The following is a 26,559-nucleotide window of genomic DNA, read 5'->3' on the forward strand; positions in this document are numbered from 1 at the left end:
TTGTACATATTTAACACCATATCCTTAAGGGTAAAAATAATAAAGGTGGAATATAAATAGATGATAGATTGATAGATCGATAGATACTACTCCAACAAAGCACTGATTGGCTAAGATTGATTTCTTTATACATTTGAAAAAATGAGTACAGATGAAACTCTTGGAGTAACATTTTACTTTAAGATTTATATACTGCCCTAGTGACCAATGTCTCGACAAGACAGCTCAATAGAGTGCTATAGACACAGGCCCCAAAAATACAGGCCTATTAAGCTGGTTTGATACCATTTGCTAAATTTGTCATTCCTGCTGACCATGCTCCATGATATGGGAAAATAGAAGTCAAAAAAGTCTGAGGAAATCACCTACCATCCTAATTAACTAGACAAGGAGAAGTTCATGTCATGATACAGCACTTTCTGTTTAGTCAGAATGCCTGCCATGAATTGCTGTTTTTTTTAATGCCAGTATAATAGTGGGACATCAAGGAGCAAATGGGAAATAATGCTTATTGCTGCTCTTCTCATATTCAACTGGAGCTTGGGGAAATCAAGTATCCCTTCAGAATCTCATATGCTTTCTAAACAGAAGCCTTGGGCCATGTTGACATGTAATTTAGCTTAGTGTTGTTCTGCACTTATTAAACATTAATAAGGATTGCAGAGTGGGGTTTATCATTATAGATAATGGGTTTGTAGCACAGGAGAGCATTAAGCAGGCTTATTCCAGCATTCTGACCCCTATTTGTTTTTCTGTTCTCCATTAAATAATCAATACAGCTGTCATTTTTTAAAATGCATTTTAACCCACTGTTTTAGTAAAAAAAAAAAAAAATCATAGAAGAATTGGGGCTCCATAAAATATGTATCTGTTTATATATGCCTATGAAACATGATTTTTGCTTGCTTCTGCATTGCACGTGACCCACAATATTAGCTTCAGCAAATTTCAATTTCAGGAAGCTAACATATCAACATGCAAGCTTTATTTCCTTCCAGTATTAGCTACATTTTTAAAGGAAGTGCAGCCTCTTAGAAACAAGAATGGCCCATTGGTTTTGACACTAGCATTCAGAATCCCATAAGATTAAGAGATTATTTTTTGGCATAATTGCTACATTAAGCAAATTAACCTCCTGAAACATAAATTGCTACAGGAGGGACATGTTTGCATTCATTAGCAGCAAAACTCAGAAAGCCCAAATGTTCTTTCCAAGCTCTCAGATCTTTTTGATTGAAAAATGCACTGGAAAATGCAAGTGTTAGTCATTTGTTTTAGTTGCATTTTCCCCTTTGAAGCTGTGATTCAATGCATAGAAATAACTTTTTCCTACTGGTGAACTGATCAGTCTGGAAGATGGCTTCCTACTACTATTAATAGCAGGAAATCAAGTCATCTATTTCTTTTCACAGCCAACTTATTACCTGGATGTCTCGGATGAGTCTACTCCTCGAATTCAGAAATGAATATTTGGGTAGATTGTGTGAGAAGAAAAGAATTAAGTGTAAGTGTGTTTCTATTCACGTGGGTGTGAATTGTGAATTGTGTGAATAAATACATGGACATTGCTATCCCAAATCTTAACCTAAAAAGCATACATACCTGTATCAACTGTTATATGTGAGAACACTAATAAATTAGAGCAACTATGCAATTTATACTATGGATTATTATTATTAATAATCAATTAATTAGAACCAATTAGAGGCCTTCTCATGACTTGATGACTCTGAGTAGCTTACATATAGAAGAAAAACAATACATACAAAAAGAGAACATGGAAAACCAAAAAAACAAACCCACAATCCTAAAATAGAAAAAAATTAAACTAAAATGGGCTCCACACTATCGCACAGCTTGTGAAAACAACCAAGTTTTTTGAAGCTTATGAAAAAATGGGTGGGAGATACCATTTCAGAGAGCAAGCACAACAATAGAGTTGGCATGCATCTTACTTCTCATAAGAAAACTATTTGATGGATGGGACTCAGAGTTTCTACAGGTAGAAACAATTGGATTGGATTGGATTGATTATAAAAAAACTGTATATAACTCACTGATTGGTGAGTTGAAAAGGTCCTACAATGGCTTCCAGTTTTGAGCTTCCCCGAAGATGGACCGCTGACTGCGATCATGCGCGGCTTTGGTCCATGCTTTGGCATCAGAGAGCCCCTATCCTTTGGATTTGGGGAAGAATCTGCCTCGTAGGGGCAGTGGAGGAAGGGGAGACCATCAGCTGGGTAGAGGGGAGTCGCAAATCCCCTCCCTGGCTTGGCATTTAGTCCCTCCCAAAGATGCCTGAAGTGGTGGTCTAAAATGGCCACCCTGAAGGGGAAGATTTGACTGGAATAAGACTGCACAGGAGAGAGAGAAGGAAGCGAACAGCAGGAGGAACAGGACAATATAATTAAATGGAAGATACCCCCAGGATTAACATTTCAAAGAATTTTTAAAGGATTTAAAGTGGTGAAGAGAAAGAGAAAAAAAGGGTCTGAATTGCTTTTGACAGTCGGGCTTTGAATCATGAAAGCTAGAAGCTGGAGAAGAAATTATATAATCAATTTGGATAAGTATATTTTGATTCTATATAGGCACTATTAAAGCTGAACTATAGATTGTTAAAGAGGAAATTTAATATTAATTGGATTGGATCTTTTTTTCTTTTAGAAAACTCTGATTTAAAAAGCTCTGAATAATAGAGAAGAAAAAAGAAAAGAGGAGGTGACGATTTAGTATAATAAAGAGCGCCATCTAAGTTAAACTCAACTTGTTTTTCTTTTAAAACAGTGATCCCCAACCTTTTTTACGCCGCGGCCCAGTATCCCCAACCGTTTTTATGGCGCGGCCCGGTACCGGCATTAGCTGGGCGCCGCCATCTTTTTTTGATGAAAAAGTGCTTCCGGTGACCTCACTGGAAGCACTTTTTCATCAAAAAAAGATGGCGGCGCCAGCGCTTCCGGTGAGCTTTTCCGGGTAGAAATGGCTTTATTTATTTTTGATGATTTCAAGGGTCTCTTTTATCGGGACTTGAGTGAATAGTGAAACCACGTCAAAACTTACAAGCAGATCTTCTTGCTCCACGTGTAGATCTTTGATCATTTCCAAGAAGTGGTATGAGTTTTGTACATGAGAAGCTGCTGTTTCAGCATGGGGCTGTAGCTCTTTTGCTAGGTGTTTAGCTAGGTTTTGTAGTGGTGCTCCTCTGGAGCTGACTATGGGTCTGAGAGGTATGCCTTCTTTGTGTATTTTTGGGAGGCCATATAGTTTGGGGCATCTGGAAGATTTCTCTCTGGGTATGATCGTGTGTTGGATCTCTTTGCTTATGTGGCTGGTTATAATTTTCTTCTTGGTTAATTTTTCCAGATATGTGGTTGGGTCTGTGTTTATGGGTTTGTATGTGGAGTCTTGGAGTAGGTCTGTCAATTTTGTTTCGTAGTCTTTTCTGTCCATTACTACAGTGGCATTTCCTTTGTCTGCTGGGAGGATGATTATGCTGCTATCTCTTTTCAGGGTTTGTAGTGCTTTAATTTCATTTTGCTGCAAGTTGCTTTTGGGTGGTTTGCTTGTGCATAGGATGTTGGTAACTTGGTGTCTTATTTTATCAGCTTCATCTGTATTTAATTTAGTTAGGCTGGATTCTACTGCACATATGATGGATTCTGTGGGGATTTTTTGGGGTGCTATAGCATAGTTGAATCCTTTGGTTAGGACTTCTGTTTCTGTTTTGGTGAGTTCTCTGTTGGAAGCATTGTACACTAATTGTTTCAGGTGTTGTTGTGAGTTGTTGGGGGTTTTCTTGTCATGTTCTAATTTCTTTAATTTTTTCAAGAGCTTTTCCTGTTTGTAAGTGCTTGCAGATTCAGCTCTCCAAGTTGTGAGTTGTTTTATCTTGTCCCAAAGTAGAGGGTGGATTTTGCTGCTCAATTCCAGGTGTAGTGCTAGCAAATCTTTGTTTAACTGATCTAATTGGAATCTCTTACTGTGGAGCTCGTTCCTTAGTAGAGCCATTTCAGTTCTTTTCAGGATACGTTTAGTGGCTGCTGTGCTTTGATGAAATGTTAATTTGAAGCAGGTTGGTGTAGTATTGTTGTCTCTGCAGCTGCGTAGGAATTGGAGGTCACATAGTATTCCTGCTCTTTTAATTTCCAGTTTCTCGTAGGTTTTGATCTGGCTGTTTAATCCCTCCCCGTAGAGGTTTGATATTTGTTTTCTTAAGTTTTCGCGGGTACTTACATGTATGGCATTCAGCTTTGTTTGGGTATTTTCCCACGTCATAGTAGTGGTGCTTTTAAAGTTGTAGCAACGTTTCAGCAGAATCTCATCTGCCATCATCAGGCTTTTGTATAGTGTTTGTCTGTGAGTTAGACTTTTACAGTGGTTTCAGATTTAAATTTGGGGCAGCCTATTGCTGTGCCAGAATGGTTTTTTCTTCATCCTGATTGGTTGAGAGTCTTGGTCTGTGTTTATTGGTCTTGGAGTTTGCTGTGTTCTGCTTCTAATATCTTCTGTCTGTTTTTTTTGGCTCTTTTTGTATCTTGATTGGCTGGTAACATTGTGTTACTTTATTGGAGGCCTTTAGTGCAGCTTGGCTTCGGGTAAATGGACGGCTATCATTAGTTAGGAAGCTGGGTTTCATCTGGGTGCCTGGTTGGGGTGTGTTTGAGCTGGAGGTATCAGGGGGGATCTGTTTGTGCCCAGGTGTTTGCCTGGCTTGTGGTGTGGAGATTTTTTTGTTTGTGAGTGCAGGCTTCCAAATGATTGACAGCCTGGTGGAATTATCTCTTCTGTTCATGCTTTCTGGTCTTTTTTTCAATCTCTATGGCTTCTCTGATGATTCTGTGGCTGGGATTTTCTATAGTGGCTAGGGTTTTGGTGCCATTGAAGTTGATTCTATGACCTGTGGCTTCCATGTGTTGGACTAGTGAGGAAGTGTGTTCCAGCTTTTTGATTGCATTTTTGTGTTCATCCAGGCGGGTGCTTATTCTTCTATTGGTCTGTCCAATGTATGTGGCCGGGCATGATGCACAGGGGACTTCGTATATGCCTTGGTTTTCCAGGTCAATTTTGTCTTTGGGGTTTCTGAGGATGGCTGCTATTTTTCTGTCTGTTTTGAAGGCAGTCTTGATGTGGTGTCTGTATAGTATCTTACTAATTTTGTTTGTGGTGCCTCTTATGTAGGGCAGGACAGCTGTTCCATGGGTCTGTTCATCTTCTGGGTCTCTATTATGTCTCAGTGTGTTTTTGTGGATCAAGTTGGTGATTTTGCTTTTGTGGAAGCCGTTGGCTGTCAATATTTTAGTCAGGGTGCATAGTTCAGTCTTAATGTGTGTCTTGTCTGCCAGGTGTTTGGTTCTAGTAATTAGTGTTTTAGCCACGGAGTTTATCTGTGCTGGGTGGTGGTGGGATTGGGCGTTGAGGTAGCGGTTGGTGTGTGTTTTCTTCTGGTATATGGTGTGTCCTAGTGTGCCATCTGTTTTTTTGTAGATTAGTACATCTAGGCAGACAAGACACACATTAAGACTGAACTATGCACCCTGACTAAAATATTGACAGCCAACGGCTTCCACAAAAGCAAAATCACCAACTTGATCCACAAAAACACATTGAGACATAATAGAGACCCAGAAGATGAACAGACCCATGGAACAGCTGTCCTGCCCTACATAAGAGGCACCACAAACAAAATTAGTAAGATACTATACAGACACCACATCAAGACTGCCTTCAAAACAGACAGAAAAATAGCAGCCATCCTCAGAAACCCCAAAGACAAAATTGACCTGGAAAACCAAGGCATATACGAAGTCCCCTGTGCATCATGCCCGGCCACATACATTGGACAGACCAATAGAAGAATAAGCACCCGCCTGGATGAACACAAAAATGCAGTCAAAAAGCTGGAACACACTCCTCACTAGTCCAACACATGGAAGCCACAGGTCATAGCATCAACTTCAATGGCACCAAAACCCTAGCCACTATAGAAAATTCCAGCCACAGAATCATCAGAGAAGCCATAGAGATTGAAAAAAGACCAGAAAGCATGAACAGAAGAGATGATTCCACCAGGCTATCAATCATTTGGAAGCCTGCACTCACAAACAAAAAAATCTCCACACCACAAGCCAGGCAAACACCTGGGCACAAACAGATCCCCTGATACCTCCAGCTCAAACACATCCCAACCAGGCACCCAGATGAAACCCAGCTTCCTTACTAATGATAGCCGTCCATTTACCCGGCCAAGCTGCACTAAAGACCTCCAATAAAGTAACACAATGTTGCCAGCCAATCAAGATACAAAAAGAGCCAAAAACAGACAGAAGATATTAGAGACACCAATCAAGCAGAACACAGCAAACTCCGAGACCAATAAACACAGACCAAGACTCCCAACCAACCAGGATGAAGAAAAACCATTCTGGCACAGCAATAGGCTGCCCCAAATTTAAATCTGAAACCACTGTAAAAGTCTGACTCACAGACGGACACAATACAGAAGCCTGATGATGGCAGATGAGATTCCAAGCTGAAACGTTGCCAACTTTAAAAGCACAACTATAATGACGTTACCCGAACCAAGCCGAACACCATATATATATATATATATATATATATATATATATATATATATATATATATATATATATATATATATATATATATATAGCATTCAGCTTTGTTCATTTCATCAGGTGCTTCTGTAAAGTGTTCATTCGAGCAGAATCTGATCTGCCATCATCAGGCTGTATAGTGTTCATCTGAGCAAAACTGAATGAAATACATATATATATATATATATATATATATATATATATATATATATATATATATTGTGTGTGTGTGTGTGTGTGTGTGTGTGTGTGTGTGATGGTATTCAGCTTTGTTGAGTTTTCCCACGTCATTATAGTTGTGCTTTTAAAGTGAGCCGCAGAATCTCATCTGCTATCATCAGGCTTCTGTATTGTGTTCGCCTGTATAGAAGCCTGATGATGGCAGATGTGATTCTGCCGAAACGTTGCTACAACTTTAAAAGCACAACTATAATGACGTGGGAAAATACCCGAACAAAGCTGAATACCATACATGTAAGTACCAGCGAAAACTTAAGAAAACACACACACACACACACACACACACACACACACACACACATGTATATGTATATGTATATGTATATGTATATGTATATATAGTTTTTTGTTATGTTTTTAGAATTTTTCTTTTTACATTTTCAAGGGGAAGTACCAAGCAGAGTCTGAATGATGAGATTTACATGATATAAAATATATATTAGAAATTTGAATGTTATAATTTTTGAATGCACAAATTTAATGTTTAATGAGATTTCATATGATAATAACAATAAGACTTAAAGGTGCTGCACTCCGATTGGCAATCATAGAGGGAATTTTGCTTTTTAAGAATGTTGGAAGAGAACATATGAAATTGTAAACAAGACTGACAAAAGTGTAAGTATAATGAATAAAAAGATATAGAAATTTAGGTAAAAGAAATACAATTGAATAAGAAAATGAGATAACCATAAAAGAAAATTAAGAGAAGTAAAGGGAGAAATAGTGAGAAGTTGGAAAAAGAGTAATAAGATATGAAGTTGAATATATAAGATGAATATGCATATGAAATTGTGTCTGTATGGAAATGTGATAACCCGGAACCATGCTGTACTCAAATAAGATGTTTTATTTGTTTTGGTAAAACTCAATAAAACTTTATTTTTTTAAAAAAAAAAATTACCTAATTATGTTTTTTAATTCTCTATGTATCTCACTAACATTTTGTGAAAGATATAGTCTTAATAAGCTCAGTCTGTCTTTTCTAAACTGCTACTGAAATTGGTAAGTAATGAATAAGATAAGTATTTAATGTATCATAGTTTTGGAAAATACAGTATTTATTTTAGAAACATTTCGCTGCCGAGTGGGCCATGATTTTATTGTGCCTTAAAGCAAAAAGCAAAGATAGTTTGTGCTCAGCTTTGAATAGGGTGAGATTTATCCACAGATTTTATATTTTGTGTTTTATATGCACCAATCGTAATTTAACAATACAAACAAATATATATGATCATCAGATAATCCATACTACTGGTAACAGCAGTTGGGGACCACAATCCTATTGCTAAGCGACACAGTTGTAAAGTGAAACATCACATGACTGCACCCAACATATAACATTGCTAAACATGACATCACATGACTGTGACTTGCAACTTCCTGCAGGCTTACTTATTGACTTTGCTTCTCAGAAATCGGTTGTGAAAGTCGTGATCATGTGACTGTGTGACAGTGCAACCATCATAAATATCTGCTGGTTACAAAGCCTCCTAATCCAAATCATGTGGCCCCGAACAGCCGCAAATTTGAAGATTGCTCATAAATCTCCTTTCTCAGTACCATCATAACATCAAACAATAACTGAACAAGCAAAAATTACCTGTAGCCATTTTTTTCATCAACATGTTCCTTTGAAACTGAGATCATATCTTCAGACTTCAGCCCTTCCACATTGATTTATTTTTATGCTTCAATTTTATGGCCTGGATTCATTTTTTATTGCAAAATACCTGACCATCCTTTTGTGTATTTAAGACAGCAAACAGCACTGATTGTATATGCTTGACTGAAGACCTGACATCAGATTAAGAAGTCAAAATACTTCTCAGAATCATCTTTCACATGACAATATAGCATCCAAGAATACAGAATACTAAATGGCAAAAGATGGATAAAAGATATATTTTGTATTTGATTATATCATATTTCAGCCTTTCAAAATAGCTATTTTACAAATACTTTCTTTCCAACAGAAAGTGGGAGAAGGGGGAAAGGTGTAATAAACATTTTTCTCCAAAAGACAATCCTATATTATTATTTTGTGAAATAGTTAGCAATTGCAATGGATGTTTTGACTGATGATCATATGGCACATGATTTACTGCAAATCTTCTGCAGGACAGGGAGGTAAGTTTGAGTTTATTATTGTACGAGATATGGAAACATTTTCATTTTGCTTTAAACTTTTTCTTTCTAAAGTGAGTTCTGGGCAAAATTTGGAAGTTTTCAACACAGTAAATTAGAGTGAAAAACACCTACAAGCCTCTATCTTATTCTGTGAAAACTGCAAACATAAAAATTTTGCTTTCTTTTTTCATTTCTTTTCCAAATTACATTTTAGTTACCTGAAATCACATTTTAGCATATTGATGCTTTATTTTAGGCTGCTTTTATTATATTCCATATTTTATATAACAGAAGCTCCTAATAATTTATGGAGGTACTTGTGATGCTGATTTCTATTAGAAATAAGTTTATTTAAAGAAAATGATTATTATTTTATTTGTATATGAATATGAATTTTGTATTAGCTACTTCAGATTCAAGTCTATTTTCAGCTAATTCAGGATACTATAATGTATAGATATTAATATATTTAAAGTTCTCCTTTTCACTCTTCCTGTTGTAGCACGGTATGTATAGATTCTATTTTCAATTGTTTTATGTAAAAAGGCTACCACAAAGAATGAAGAACTGAAATATAAAATGCATACACAAGGAATGCCATGTTTTGACAATGAGAGCCATAAAATGATCTGGCAGGAAAATATTATCAAATATTATGCATGTCTAAATTTTATGTAGCTCACTTTATTAAAAGATTGTAGATCAGGGGTGTCAAACTCGCGTCGTCATGGCAGCATCAGGTGACTTATCAGGATTTTTTCTCCCTTTGCTAAATTGGTGGGGGCAGGGGCAGGGGCAGGGCCAGCACATGATGCAACCGGACCACGAGCCATGAGTTTGACACCCCTGCTGTAGATAAAGAAATATTGTTAACAAAAGAAACAGATAATTTAACCTAAATCCATTGTATTTTCTGCATTAAACTGATGCTAGAATTACTTGCTTGTTAATAATGTATTAGTATGAATCATAATGCCAGTTAATTTTATGTTCATGGAATTAAAGAAATAAGTTCTAGGAGATATTGTTTACATTAGATAAAGATCCAACCTGCCCCTTCAATAACTTTCTTCACATCTTTAATACCTTGAAATAAGAAAAGTTCAACTCTGACTTTTGTTTTACTGGATCCATGCAACAATGCCCTTGACTGTAAGTGATGGCCAACAATTCACTAATTCTTAGGAAGATTTTTTTTAAGGTATGTGGATAGGGGAGAGGAATTTTACTACTTTTAAATGAATGTTTGATGCATCATTTTGGTTTACCTGATTAATGTGCACAGTAAACTCAGCCGCAAGCATTGTAATGTTTCTGCAAGCTTCCCTAAAGCAAAGCTTAGCCATTAATTCAGTGGCACATGTCAGCTCAGCCGAACAAGGTCACTCTTCTCCTTCAAGGGGAACCTTTTTAGAAATAATAAAACTGACAGAAATATCTCTTTTGCATGCTTTATATCACCTGAGGTTGAGTGCTGCCATGAATATAGCAGGGCTTATAACAGCTGCAGCCCCCAGCCCCCAAACTAGTGGAATCTAGACATTCTGTTGTCCTTAAAGTCATTATAGTTTTATGTGAATATGTGTTATATATAAAATCTTCAATAAGCAAAGAATGAGTAAAGGAATAAAGATATTTTAATTAGGATATTTGGAAGATAAACTAATAAGTAAAATCATGTTGCAAGTAGGGGAGGAGACTACTACAAAGGGGAGGAAGGAATTTTGAGTGTGAATGATTCCACAAAGTATAAGCTAATTTCTTTGTATAGGATATCATTCCAAGATTGTTAAAAGAAAAGTATTTTATCTTTTTTTGTTACTTCATTGATCAAGGTATTGCAAAGGCTCACTGTACTAAGATCTGCAGACAATTGCATGTTGATTGATTGTGCTGTTGTCCATAACATTCTAAGGTAGGATGATCCTGGCTGCATAGTCCCACCCCTAAACGTGGAATGCAATGTAGAAGTGAAATATAAAAACATCTTTGAAGCCACATAATCTATGGCATAACCTCCAATTTGAATATCCCAATGTGTAGAGGAAGCAACCTCAGGTACATAGCATGTAACTAGTGATATTTATTTTTAAAAACGTACACTTTTTTTCTCTAAAGTGATTTAATGGTTTAAAAATAAAGATTTTTCAATTTAGCTAAGACTTTATCCTAGCTCTTTTGAGCTAAGCACAGCCATTCTGTTTTAGTAATGTTTTATTTTCATAGTTTTCTTCTTACATACTTCTGCTCTAATATAATATTACATTATCAATAATGACATTTAAAACTCACGTGACTTAATTTTTTAGTTCAAAAGGCCTGCTTAGCTTTATTGGGAAACCAGCAAATCTGATTTTATTCCTGGTTATTTGTTTTATTGTATTATAAAATACAAATAACACATTATAGAATATAGATAATAATTGGACCCAGTGGTATTTATGCAATAGAAATGTTTAATACTCAAATAATTTAGATAAATTAAATTTCAATATGCAATAGAAATGGTTAATACTCAAATAATTTAGATAAATTAAATTTCAAAGTGAGGAAAAAGTTTAGATTAATGTTAAATATGATTTCTAAATAATGAAAATTCTTGTAATGAAGTAATGAAAGTAATGAAAACCATTCTTGTTTAAATTGGTTAACTTCTGTTGTGGATTTTACAATTACTATAGCTTTCCCAAGCTTAAGTTCCCATTCTGATGTCATTATTAATTTTTTCAATGTTAGGCAACGTTTAATCTTGCAGCCATAAGTATGTATCTCCTTCAACTGCAATGTGTCTTTATTTATTTGAAAATCTGCTATTCCATTGGGCACAATCTTCACTGTTTCCTACTGATGTATACTTTTAACCCAAGCTTTGCACTCTTCCCTGGGATCCATTTCAAGAGTGGTTAGAATGCAGTACTGCACATTTCTTCCGCTTATCACCAGCTACCAGCAGTTTGGCAGTTCGAATCTTATCAGGCTCAAGGTTGACTCAGCCTTCCATCCTTCTGAGGTGGGTAAAATGAGGACCCAGATTGTTGGGGGCAATATGCTGACTCTGTAAAACCTCTTAGAGAGGGCTGTAAAGTGGTATATAAGTCCAAGTGTTATTGCTATTCATTTTATTAGTAGATTTGCTAGTTGTCAAAGACTTTTCTGTATTCAGGAAAGTTAGAGCAGTATTCTACCTTATTTTTGTTGATGTGTTCTTTTATATTGATTATAAACTACTGTTATCCTTAATGCTCCCTCAAGAACATAATCTATTTTATTGATATGAATTATTTTTGCTATAAATATATATAACTAACAGTTAATTATTAGTGAATTTAATAAGCATCATGGAAAAACATTAAGCATACCCATAACTGTTCAAGGAATGGCAAAGGCAATAAAACTAATTAGATATGGAAAAGCATCAGGTCCAGACAGGTTGATAGTTAAATATTATAGAGAACTTGGGGAAGAAGTGTTAGAACCACCAATAAACACAATGAATGAAATTAAAAAAACAAAGGTTATGCCACCATCATGGGAGAGGTATATATAACTCTCAGTCACAAAGAAAAGAATGACCTAAAAACACCAGTCATATAGATCAATTCCTTGTTGAAAATGGATTATAAAAAAGTTAGCTGACTGACATGATATCTGATATAAAAACTACAGTTATAGGTATGTTACAGGAATTTTAAAAATAATATATTTTAATATATTACCTAAAGATCAGTGATGATAAAAATAACCTAAGAACAATAAATTACTATGTAAAAATTTCTTAAATTAAGAACTTACTATATACCATGTTAATGCATTCCCCTACTTATTCCCCATTGTTACACTTGAAAATAAGGACCTATTTTCATATACTGTCAGAAGACTAAATAAAGATATTGAATTCAGTTTCTTGTTTCTCTTTTTATTCTATATTTAATTTTATGGAGCCCTAGGATCATTGAAACATTCTTTAACTGTTAATTACATAAGCAATCAAAACCAAAAGGGAGCTGGGTTGATTTCCTCAATCCAAATTCCAGATAGTAGACATGAGATGTCTATATGCTTCACAGATGAAGCATGTGGACTTAGATTTCTATATCTGATGGCTTCTCAGGAATGAAATTTTCCAGAGATGTCTGGATCCTTTTACACTTGTCTATGGATAATGTATGACTGACCATTCCTACAGACTATTTATGGTTAATTATATAAGGAATCTTTTCTTCTTAAAATGAGATGAAAATATGAACAAAAGAGTAATTTCAAAATAGAACAGCAGGATTGATTGTGAGTTGTTTATACAAATCCCTATGGTTAAAATTTATAACAAATCTTATTGATCCTGCTATTTCTTTGGTTTGGGTAACAGGCAGGGGTGGGATTCTACCAGTTCACACCTATTCGCTAGAACCGGTTGTTAACATTCTAAGCAGTTCGGAGAACCGTTTGTTAGAAGAAATTACTGGCCTAATCCTGTAAGGAAGGCAGGAAGGAAACATTCTGGTGTTGCTTACAGAAACTGCCTCTTCGTTAACCCTTATTACATTCTTGGAAAGACTAGACTTCCTGTCTCTGGAACTTCTCTGGAGTTTTTTTCTCTCCTTTGCAGGTACTTTGCTTGTGTGGAGTGACCATTCAAAGTTACAATGGCACTGAAAAGAGGGACTTATGACCATTTTTCACACTTACGACTGTTGCAGCATCCCCACAGTCATGAGAGGCCAGGCGAGGAGATGCGGGCCACGATGTGAGTGACGTTGAGTTGGCCATGCCCAGCCAGTCACATGACCACCAAGCCACGCCCACCAACTAAGCCATGCCCACAGAACCCGTTGTTAAAACATTTGAATCCCACCCCTGGTCACAGGTGAGATGTAAATATGAGAGAATGATAATAAGGAATCATGGACTGAAAGTAGAACTCTGTTTTGTAACTTAAACATGAAGTAGATAGGAATTTTTGAAGACTTAATTTGTTTTTGTTTTTAATGTGAACCTTTGACATTAATTATTAAAATCTTTTTGTCACACATTTCCATATTTCTTCCTTTTCAAAAAATAATATTTTATCAATAATTTAAAGAAAAAAGAACAAATGAGCAAGCAAATGGTGGAAAATATGAAAAAGAAATAGAATTACCAAGATTGTACAATTATTGCTTAGACTATTATTGATGAGATATTCACCATAAAAATAAAATATATTAAATTATTTTACCAATATTAATAAGTATTTGAATCTCTCTGCTAAATGTTAAACTTTCCACTATTTATTATGTAAAATCTAAATATAATTAGAAAAAAAATTATATAAACATTATAAATTCTAATTTCTAATTCTCCTTTGTTATACTATGACTAATGTACAAATTTATTAAAAAACTGCATTTCTGATGTCAATCCTTTAGTTGTGAAACATAGTCTTTAAATTTTTTATATTTGTCTTGATGCATAATATATATGGAATGTATGGAAGCCATTTTTGCTTACTTTAGTTAAACTTCTGTTGTGAATATATGCTGCTAATTTTGCATTACTTGCATACCCCAAATATAATTATTGTAACTTATCTGATTTCTAGTGTGGTGCTAAGAGATATATTCAGCAATATATATTAATATAGTACATTAGTGTAATTTAGAGACTACCATAAGCAGTGTCCTGCAGCATTAGAGTCTTGTGGTACAAATATCATTCCTCAATCAGGATTGTGAAAGAAGAATGGAGAAGCCAGTGTGAATTACATGGTGCAAATGAGGCAACTCTTCCCCTCCCCCACTATTACTAACTACTGGAGTCACTTTGAAGAAAAAGCTCAGTAGTTGTGAAGGTGGCATATACAGCCTTTTTACCAGGCTGACCCAGGAAAGACTTTTATAAATATATTATGAACAGGGATACTACTGTATCTTTGCTCTTACTATCATAATTTAATTATTTGTTGTTATACACCCAAAGAAAAACACAATGAAAATAATTACATAATAATGGACCACCAGTATAATAAATGAACATTTAAATACATGAGAAACATGCATTTTATTATGAGAAAAATATAAATATTAAAAGGCTTAATATGTTTTCATCAATAAAATAGAAAAGCCTTAGTATCCAATGTAGACATTATTGTTCCTAGACTCACTGAAATAAATGAGGGGATAGAGTGCTTTCTAGTTGGTTGTACCTAAGTATTTATGCCCAAGATAAGAAAATAGAGGAAGGTTTATGCCTTCAGTGTTTTTTTGTTAATAGAGTTTAGACAAGATTAGTTCTTTTATTTACATGATGTACAGGAAACAGGAAAAAAAATGAAGAAGGAAAAAAAAAAAAACCAGATGCGAGTAAAAAACCCCACAATTTTGTATTTCATATATTTGGATGCATTGCAGATAAAATCCTATACTCAGGATCCTGTATGAGTTGTATAATATGTTGGATTGAAGCCAAAAATGAAAAGTTACTGATGTTTAGGATATTTTTATTTCTCCCCCTTTTCTCTTCATTTTCAGTGCCTGTTTTCATTTTGGTTGTACAGGAAACAGTCTTTTTATAACCATGCATGTGACAGCTTGTTTCCACAGGTTATAAATATTTCTTATACAAGCCTACATAATCAGATATTATCTGATATAGATTGCTGTGCAGAAGTTACGATGCTTTTTGGAAGATTTTATTAAAGATCTTTCATGACACATATTCTTGTCATCTTTACCACCAAATTTGAATATACATAGTTCACACCTGGAAAAATATACAGTAGTTTATCATCAACACTTCACCATTCATTACAGTTAGACTAAAATGCAAGTGAGAAAAACATAATTATTTCTTAAAAATATAAAAATAAACAATAACTGACTGATTTTATTTCCCCCTTTTAAAATTAAGTTTCTGACATATTTTTGCAATATAAGAAAACTTAATATAACCTTTAAGGCATTTCTTTACTTATAACCTATAACCACCTATAAAGTAGTGATGAATGGACTTTTGAAACATTTGAAGGATCTAGTTAGGGATAGATCATCATGGAGAAAATTTACCTATGTGGTTGCTAAGAGTAAAAAATGACATAAGTCAACTGGTATCAGATACCTTGCATGCAATCTTAAACATGCACTAATCTTCCAGTGTGCTGAATGGGTCAGTACTATCTATCCTGAAACAACTATGGAGATTTAAACTGATTGTAAGACAACCTGCAAATCAAAGAAATACACTTTCTTGTGTTCTAAAAGTGTTCATATACAGAAATATACTAGGGTACTAAATTTCCTGTATTTTTCTTTAAATACACTTTTCCCTTCTACTTTTTCCTTAACTTTTTAATATCTATTATTGCTTTTATAGTTTGCATTTTTCTAAGGCTGATCACACAAATGCCTTATAAACAGAAGAACACTGACACAGACATCCCCTAAACTCTGCTGAAGATGTTACCTAGCCTGGTAATGAAACATTTGGAAACCGACCAACAAGCACAGAGAATAAACCTTCACCCTCATCCCACACCTGGGCTACAGATATTTGCCACTATTGTTTAATAACTGTATTGCAATGGGATCTATATTTGGAAGAGAGTCCACCTTTTAAAAAATGAGGTGGAACAAGGTGAACGTACAAATCAAAAAACTGAATTTTATATCTGAAATAGGGAGAAGTTTAAGATTTCCAGCAGAAGAATTAATTGTTTTCAAGTAATCCTTTCCTTTATTAATTTTACTGCAAAATTAAATCAACTGTGGAAAAATGTAATTAAACACCACAGAACTTAACATGCACACATTTGAATAACATTTTAAAGATCTTGAACTACTTTTGGGGTTACAGTTGTTCACCTACTGCTCAAACACAGAGGTGGCCATGGCTCATATTCCTATTCTGAATGATTTACAAAGCTTTCAGGAAGCTCCATTTGTGGAGTTTGTGGAATCTCCTTAAAAATGGAGCCCCATACAGTCTTGTAAGAAGTACTGTTTGCTAGGAGAATAGCACAATATTTCCGTGAGGTTGGCAGCCTATGCATGAAACCTGAGCTTTGCATTGCATCACATCAACCTGGCTTCTCTGCAAAAAACAAAACGAAAAGTTGAGTGCTACTGAGCACTAATAAAGCCCTGGGGCTGGGTGAGGGGCAGGCTGAGTCCTAAGAGTCTCTTGGGTGGCTAGATGTGAAGTAGGTCTTGGCCTATAGGCTCCCTTGTGTGACTGAATGACCAACTTGGGAGCAGGCTAAGGTCTGGAGGAATCCTGAGAGACGGGAAGTGGACCCCTGGATACCTCAGGGTGGGATGCCTTGTGAATCCCAGGTCAGGTGGGCCTGGGGCTGTGCTAGGCCTCCAAGGGCTTCCTCCACCCCTGAGGCACTTGTGCTTCACCTAACAACTTGCATGTTCATTTAATGATTGTACTTTATTGTATAATTAAGTGAGATGCTTCACTTAATGGCCAATACAACATGTTACTGTAAAAGGCAGGCTTCATTATGATCATAAGAGAAGAATTACCTGAATAATACTACTGCTCTTATAAAACTACACACACACACACACACACACACACATATGGTATTTAGCTTTGTTTGGGTATTTTCACACATCATTATAGTTGTGCTTTTAAAGTTGTAGCAACATTTCGGCAGAATCTCATCTGCCATCATACAGGCTTCTGTATAGCGTTCACCTGTGTGTCAGACTTTCACAGCTGTTTCTGTTTTAAATTTGGTGCTAGCCTACGCTGTGCCAGAATTGTTTTTTTCTTCATCCTGATTGGTTGGGAGTCTTGGTCTGTGTTTATTGGTCTTGGAGTTTGCTGTGTTCTGCTTGATTGGTGTTTCTAATATCTTCTGTCTGTTTTGTAGCTTTTTTTGTCTTGATTGGCTGGCAACATTGTGTTTCCTGTATTGGAGGCTTTTAGTGCGGCTTGGCTCCGAGTATACGGACGGCTATCATTTATTAGGAAGCTAGGTTTCATCTGGGTGCCTGGTTGGGGTGTGTTTGAGCTGGAGGTATCAGGGGGAGTCTGTTTGTGCCCAGGTGTTTGCTTGGCTTGTGGTGTGGAGATTTTTTTGTTTGAGAGTGCAGGCTTCCAGATAATTGACAGTCTGGTGGAGTCATCTCTTCTATTCATGCTTTCAGGTCTTTTTTCAATCTCTATGGCTTCTCTGATAATTCTGTAGCTGGGGTTTTCTATAGTGGCTAGGGTTTTGGTGCCATTGAAGTCGATGCTATGACCTGTGGCTTTCATGTGTTGGACTAGTGAGGAAGTGTGTTCCAGCTTTTTTACTGCATTTTTGTGTTCATCTAGGCGGGTACTTATTCTTCTATTGGTCTGTCCAATGTATGTGGCAGGGCATGATGCACAGGGGACTTCATATATGCCTTGGTTTTCCAGGTCAATTTTATTTTTGGGGTTTCTTAGGATGGCTGCTATTTTTCTGTCTATTTTGAAGGCAGTCTTGATGTGATGCCTGTGTAGTATCTTACTGATTTTGTCTGTAGTACCTCTTATGTAGGGCAGGACAGCTGTTCCATAGGTCTGTTCATCTTCTAGGTCTCCATTCTGTCTCAGTATGTTTTTGTGGATCAAGCTAGTGATTTTGCTTTTGTGGAAGCCATTGGCTATCAGTACTTTAGTCAGGGTGCATAGTTCAGTCTTTATGTGTGTCTTGTCTGCCAGACGTTTGGTTCTGGCAATTAGTGTTTTGGCCACGGAGTTTTTCTGTGCTGGGTGGTGGTGGGATTGGGCGTTGAGGTAGCGGTTGGTGTGTGTTTTCTTCTGGTATATGGTATGTCCTAGTGTGCCATCTGTTTTTTTGTAGATTAGTACATCTAGGAATGGTAGTTGTTTGTTTCCATTTCCATGGTGAATTTGATTTTGGGGTGTGTGCTATTTAGGTGTGTTCGGAAATTGTTTAGGTTTTCTTTTCCATGGGGCCAAATAACAAATGTGTCATCGATGTATCTTAACCATAGTTTGGGTTTGTGGGTGGCATTGGCTAGGGCTCTGGATTCAAATTCTTCCATGAACAGGTTTGCAATGACAGGTGACAGTGGTGATCCCATAGGGGCTCCTTCAATTTGCTTGTATCTTTGTCCTTTGTATATGAAATATGCATTGGTTAAGCAGTGTTCTGTTAGTTCCATGAGGTTTTGGGGTGGTTGGTATTTATTTTTGATGATTTCAAGACTTTCTTTTATTGGGACTTGAGTGAATAGTGAAACCACGTCGAAACTTACAAGCAGATCTTTTTATTCCATGTGTAGATCTTTGATCATTTCCAAGAGGTGGTATGAGTTTTGTACATGTGAAGCTGCTGCTTCAGCATGGGGCTATAGCTGCTTTGCTAGGCATTTGGCTAGGTTTTGTAGTGGTAATTTATTTTAATTATTAGTATTTCTCATTTTCCCTTCAACTTGTAGTCTATGATCGATGCACAATACAATAAATAAAATACACCTCTGCCATGAATTAATATAGGGAAGACAGCTAAAAGCAATATTGTATTATGCAATAAGAATACGGAAGAAGCAAAAGTCAGATCAAAAGCCAATACTGAGAACTAAATGGAGAAGAAATTTGCCTAGTGGCTGAAGGTGGGACTAGCCTGAACACAATAGAGTTCTCTAGATCAATCAGTTAATCAAAATAGACCTGGAAAGGGATCTTGGAAGTCTTCTAGTCCATTCCCTGCTTAAGCAGGAGACCCTATACCATTTCAGAAAGATGACTGTCCAGTCTTTTCTTCAAAATCTCCAGGGATGAAGCACCTACAACTTCTGAAGGCAAGCTGTTCCACTGGTTAAGTGTTCTCATTGTTTGGAAGTTTCTCCTGAATTCTCTTTAATTCTCCTTAATTAAAGATTAGCCACTAATAAATGCTTCTCTGATATATTTATCATATATGTATTCCTGAGTGCCTCTCTTTTCAACTCATGTTAAAGCAAATAGTCTTTCAAATGTCATTAAATAATACAAATTTCCCTTTTTCTTTTTGCATAAGTATTGAATGTTTCATAAAACTGTTTCACAACTATCCCCATGTTTGTTTGCTCTAATGTGCATATGCTTATGTATTATATTTATTGTGTTGTAGTATAAAATGTCAGCCTTTGAATTGACTTTCTGATCTAAAGTTTTGTCATTTTGTGTGCACTAAATTAACACACAAAAATAAAGCACTGAGTGTCTATGCTATGCATAGTAAACTAGAAGTACATCTCACTGAACAAAGAGGGACTTTTTGAGAAAACATTCAAAGTATTAGGTAGGAAAGCAAATTAAAAACCAATAGTCATTGGAGAGAAACCAAGAGAAGGATAATAAAAGAACAGTTATTGTAACCATATATTCCCCCCCAAAATTTTTTTTTAAAAAAATTAATTGCTGATTGTACCAAAACATTTACAGTGTAAACCCTGACCAGCTGGGAAAATTCAGAAGGAAGTAAGTTGTGAAATTCTCCTACTCTTTTTATGACTATAGACATGTACTTAAATATTTCCCAATTTTATGGTTTGCTTGTAATAATATTGCCAGAAGAAGAAAAATTGCAAAATTCAATTTGACAAATAGAGGAATTTTCCTCTCAAACAGTCAGTACTCCATTTACTGGAGTATTTTTTATACAGTGAGGAAAATCAGCACAAAATGATAAGAAACTAGTAATATAATGAAGATCACTTTATAACATTAATTTTGTTTGAAAAGTTTTCATATATTTAATATAACACAAGAAATAAACATATATTGGGTATATAAAATCTTTCTCTTTATTTGGATGTTAAACAAACTAACATATTGCAAAGAAAATGGAGAAGAGAAATACTACTGGCCAGCCCTGTGTTTACTAAAGTAATATTTACCTTGTGGTGGCTAATTAATAGTCACATGTTAATTCAAAATCAGATTATGTGCTGTGGTGAATGGAATTCTACCACAGATTTTAAAGAGATGCTTCATGCCATATACTAGCACAAATGTAGACGTTTCAAATAATTAAAATAATCACACAACAGTTGCAAAAGTTACTTCTTCATTAATTCAAAGGAAAGTCTTTTATTTGCATCCCCATATGTTAAGAAGCAACCCTTTTGAATTCTACACAGCCTAGAATTTGAACTTGTTGTTCATTATTATTTATATAAGATTAAAAACTTTCCATAAGTTAAAGAAACTAAGATACATGTTATGCACGATTTAAGATTTGTATTATCTATATATTTGCTCTACTACATAACAAATATATAGTAGCTTCTGCCTTTAGGATTAACCAGCAATAGTAAAAGAACAGACTAGCTCTCTGTGGCAAATGTTGTGATGTATTTGTACAAACAGTACGCACAGGGATGTCAAAGATTGTGCAAGTCATGTGACATTCTGCAGAAATGAAGTTTTACATTTAGAGAAGCAGGGTATGAGGAGTATTGACACCTTTAAATGTTAGTATTGGAGACACTCTCGAGAATATTGTGGAGAGTCAAGGAAAAAAACCAAACAGATCATTGAACAAATCAACCTAGAGTTCTCTCTTGAGGCACAAATGATGAGGCTCATATTTTCCTATTTAGGAACATTATGCAAAGACCCAGCTTTCTAGAAAAGGCTACAAGTCTGACAAAGATAAAAGAAAAGAACAATTGAAATTGAATGCTATGTTGTATATAAAAAACAATAAAATTTTATTTTAAATTTTATTTAAAAAAGGTAAAAGAAAAGAAGAGGATGACTAGCAGCAATATGTATGGCAAAAGGCACATAGTATAATCCAGATGTATTGGAGATAAGGACATCTTTTCTTATAAAATGTAACACATGTACTGAAACATCAAGTGATCCAGATCCAATATTTGTTATGTGAATACAATGTATATGAAGTCTAAACTTTTTTGCACCATTAAATTAATTATTTCTAACAACACTTAAGGTCATTGTTTTAATAGTGGCCTATCATTCATAGTGACTGATAGTCCACTATCAGATCACTATCAGATCAATTTCAGAACAGACAAGATCATCTTTAAAAGAAAATTATTCTTTTAGTAATGGAAAAAGTGACATAAAAGTGGTAAAGACAAATCAGAAAATAATAATAATAATAATAATAATAATAATAATAATAATAATAATAATAATAATAATAATAATAATAATAATAATAATAATAATAATAATAGAAAAATATCAAGAAATAATCTCAAGAAAGAAATGGAAGGTTTAATACTTGCTGCTCAAGAACAAGTACTACAAACTAATGCCATGAAAGCAAAGATACAAAAATCCACTGACAATCCAAACTGCCAACTTTGCAATGACAAAGTTGAAACTGTTTCACACTTAATATGTGAGTGCAACAAAATCGCACAAACTGACTACAAAGCTAGACATGATCGATTTGCTAAATTAATTAATTGTCATTATGTAAAAAATACACCCTACCTGTATCCAAAAAATCATGGGAACATAAAGTGGAAAAAGTTGTCGAAAATGAGATGGTGAAGATCTTGTGGGACTTTTGAATTTAGATGGATCACCATTTGGAACACAACATGCCAGATATTACGGTTGTTGAGGGCCAAAGTGTACAATTTATTGATATCGCTATACCAGGAAATACCAGTCAAGAAAAAGAACTGGAAAAAAATCATGAAATATTGTAACCTGGCCATCAAAACTACATGGTTATGGATGAAACATGTAACTGTTATACCCATTGTCATCGGGGCACTTGGTACCATGTCCAATAATTTTACAAAACACATCAAGAAATTGCAGCTTCCTGCAATAGCACCAGCGGGACTGCAAAAAACTGTGCTACTCGGAACATCATAGAAGATACTTGGTAGATACCTAGGGCAACCCATATCAACCATAAGCACCGGTCACTGGTATTTGTGACACATTTTTAAATGTTCAGTTGACTGAGTTTTATGTTTAATGAATAAAAGAGATAATAATAATATATCTGAAAAGTCATGGGAAAATAAAGTGGAAAAAGTTGTCGAAAATGAGAAGGTAGGGAAAGTCTACATAATAATAATAATTTTTATTTTAAAAAATTAAAGTAACATTTTTAAATGTTCAGTTGACTGAGTTTCATGTTTAATGAATAAAAGATAATAATAATAATATTAATAATAATGGATTGACTACAAAAAGGCATTCAATTCTCTGCTACATGACTGAATAATCACACACCTAGAAATAACAGGAGTCAATAGAGACATCAGAAGCTTTGTGCAAAGATCAATGGCACAATGGAACACACAGTTTCAGGTCAATGGTGAGAGACTGAGAGAACTTAATATCATGAGAGGAATATTTCAAGGAGATTCATTATCACCACTACTATTTATCATTACACTGTTTCCTCTGTCAACAATACTGAATAATTCAGGCCATAGCTATCAAACATCAAAAATGTCTGCCAGACTATCCCACATGGACAATATAAAGCTGTACGGAAAAACACCATCTGAAATAGAATTGCTATTCAACACTGTTCATATATAGAGCCAAGATATTGCAATGGAGTTTGGATTGGACAAATGTGCCTCACTCACTATCAAATAAAGAAAAATAGTGAAAACTAAAGGAATCAAGATGCCCCATGAAAATAACATTAAGAGTCTGGATGAAGATGATTATTATAAATACCTGGGTATCCTTCAAGCTGACAACATCAAGCCCACTGAAGTCAAGAAAAAAATATTAGAGGTGAATACATCAAGAGAGTGAAGATCTTAAAACTAAATGGAGGATATACTATCAAGGCAATCAACACCTGGGCAATTCCAGTCATTAGATACAGAGCAGGAATAATGGACTGGACTCAAGCAGAACTGAAAGCAATGGATAGGAAGACCAAAAAAATAATGACAACGAATCATGCCCTTCATCCTCACAGTGACATTGACAAATAGGTGGGCATGGAATGTTGCAAGTACATCAGATGGTTGAAAAAGAAAAAAGGGCTTTGGAAGAATATCTCAAGGACAAGGAAGAAGATGCTCTGACATTAGTATCCAGGAAGGCTTTCTGACTACTGGAGAGACCAAACTGGCCTACAAGAAAGACCAAATGAAGAACAGAATGAAGGCATGGTAAGACAAAGTGCTACATGGCCAGTACATTTAAAAAATAGCAGGGAAAGCAGATAACAACAAGACCTGACAATGGCTAAGAGCCGGAAAGTTAAAGAAAGAGACTAATTCTGACTCCATAAGACCAAGCCTTGAGGACAAATGCATACAAAGCAGGGGTGGGATTCAAATTTCTTAACAACCAGTTCTGTGGGTGTGGCTTGGTGGTCATGTGACTGGGTTGGCGTGGCTTGCTGACTGGGCATGGCTTGTGGTCATGTGATTGGGTGGGCATGGCTTGTATGTAAATATTATAAATATTTATGTAAATATTGATTTTTTTTATAAAAAATAGCAACTTTTACACAACAGCAGGCAAAGCAGGCAGGATTGAGTTGCTCACAGAATCACAGATTCACTTAGAGATCTATCTATCTGCAATCAGCTACCTGAGTCTGCACTGAAAAGTTTCTGTCCTAAGGAAGGTTCGGCTCTGTTTTTAGATTAGCTAGAAATCCAAGGATTTCCTGCTTTCTAGCTAATCTAAATCTCCCGGCAGAGCAGAACAGCTGATGGTCAGGGGGGAATAAAAGGAAAAATAGCAACTTACCAAACCAGGCAAGTTAGATGGCTCACATGCCAGGTAAGGAGTGAGTGGATGGGGAGGGGAGGAGCCAGCCAGTGGAGCGATTAGCCAGTTCTCTGAACTGCGGACAATCGTGTGTGTAGTGTTTTCACATCAGCTGTGCCACCTGGACAGCTGACAAGGGTTCGCAGCAGTTGAAAATCCTCTTGTTTCCTTCTTTTTCAACCTCAGCTGTGCCGCGTAATAAAGGATAGCCTAGAGCCTGGGCAGGCGGTTGGGCCAAACACCAAACAGTTCAGCGTCAGCTGCTCTTACAGCTACAGGTTCTATAGAACCAGGCTGAACTGGTAGCATCCCACCCCTGATACAAAGTCAAAATTGAGAAGAAAGCAACAGGCAGTAAGTGCTGCCTATGCAAAGAAGTTGAAGAAACAGTGGACCACTTGGTAAGCTGCTGCAAGAAGATTGCACAGACTGATTACAAGCAGCAGCATGACAAAGTAGCAAAAATGGTGCATTAGAAGATCTGCAAGAAATATCATTTGCCTGCAGGCAAGAACTGGTTGGACCATAAAATAGAGAAAGTCATAGAAAATGAGGAAGCTACATTTGCTCTGGGACTTTAGAATTCAAATAGACAGGCACCTGTCAGATAACATCTCAGACTTAACAATTGTTGATAAGAAAGACAAAAAAGTTTGGATAGTGAATGTGGCAGTGCCTGGAGACAGCAGTATAGAAGAGAAAGAACATTTTTACATGCTTTCAAACTGCTAAGTTGGAAGAAGCTGGGACAAGTAATGGGAGCTCATTCTGTTACGCGGTGCTAGGGATTTGAACTGCCGAACTGCTGACCTTTCTGATCAACAAACTCAGCATCTTAGCCACTAAGCTACTGCGTCCCTTCTTGAACACCATAGGCATTGACAAATTTGCCATCAGAAAGCGGCTTCCATCCTGCGACAATATTTGTAACACCATCAAACATCCAGATTTGCTTATCCCATGTTCTTGGTAAAGACTCGATAGGTAGATAAAAATGCCAAACCCAGTCTGAACATCTGGCTGACTGTGTGATGATTAACAACAACAACAACAAACCTTCCCTCTCTTCCTTAAGTAATACTCAAAGTTGGAGGCACAAGCATACCATAATCACATTTAAAATGTACTAATTTGAAGGAGATATATAATTCTACTGTTCAGATCAACAAACTTAAATTATGTTAATTTATTTCATGATGATTAAAATAATGATACTTCTTTAAGGCAGAGTCAGGTTACTAAAAATGTTCCAGAAAATAAATTATCACTGCAGTGGTAAATTAAAGACAGTTATTATCCACATATTTTAAATTTTAAAACAAAATCATTTTAGCATCATATGTTAACTATAATAGTTCTACTTCTCTGTTGTTAAGCAACATTAAACTAAATAAGACAAACATAAATATGCTGGTTTGCATATATTAGCTAACTCTGGTTTAGTAATGAGCTCATGGCATTCCCATTTATACCACTAATAATTTGCCTAATATTTTGTAACACAATAATTTCTGAATAGTTGCCAACCTTATAAATCTATATGTATATTATCTCTATATCTAAAGCTACATCGTCTTTCTTCCATAGAGAGAGAGAGACAGAGACAGACAGACAGAGAGAGAGAGAGACAGAAAGAGAAAGAGAGAGAGAAAGAGAGAGAGAATGTCCCTCTAACTCACCCTCTGAAGTGTGATTTATTTCCTGGTGACTTAATGCAAGACTGAAAATTTAAGTTTTTCAATAAAGTAATGGAGTTGAATGCATCATACCAGATAATAATACGAAAAGTAAGCTCCCTTTCAGTAATAGGACTGGAAATCAATGTTTTATTATTCTTTTTGTAATGCAATGTAATGTTTAATAACAA

At 35.6% G+C, this 26,559-nt stretch overlaps 1 protein-coding gene across 6 annotated transcripts in view; it reads right to left on the reverse strand.

Moving 5' to 3' along the window:
- The window catches only part of SAMSN1 (SAM domain, SH3 domain and nuclear localization signals 1), a 101,313-nt gene that overhangs the window by 26,891 nt on the left and 47,863 nt on the right, over positions 1-26,559 (reverse strand). The gene's annotated exons all lie outside the window — the stretch shown is intronic.

Source organism: Notechis scutatus, chromosome 5 (genome assembly GCF_049901735.1).
Source record: "Notechis scutatus isolate UNSWTSFEM ecotype Mainland chromosome 5, rNotScu1.2, whole genome shotgun sequence".
Classification (NCBI taxonomy): Eukaryota; Metazoa; Chordata; class Lepidosauria; order Squamata; family Elapidae; genus Notechis; species Notechis scutatus.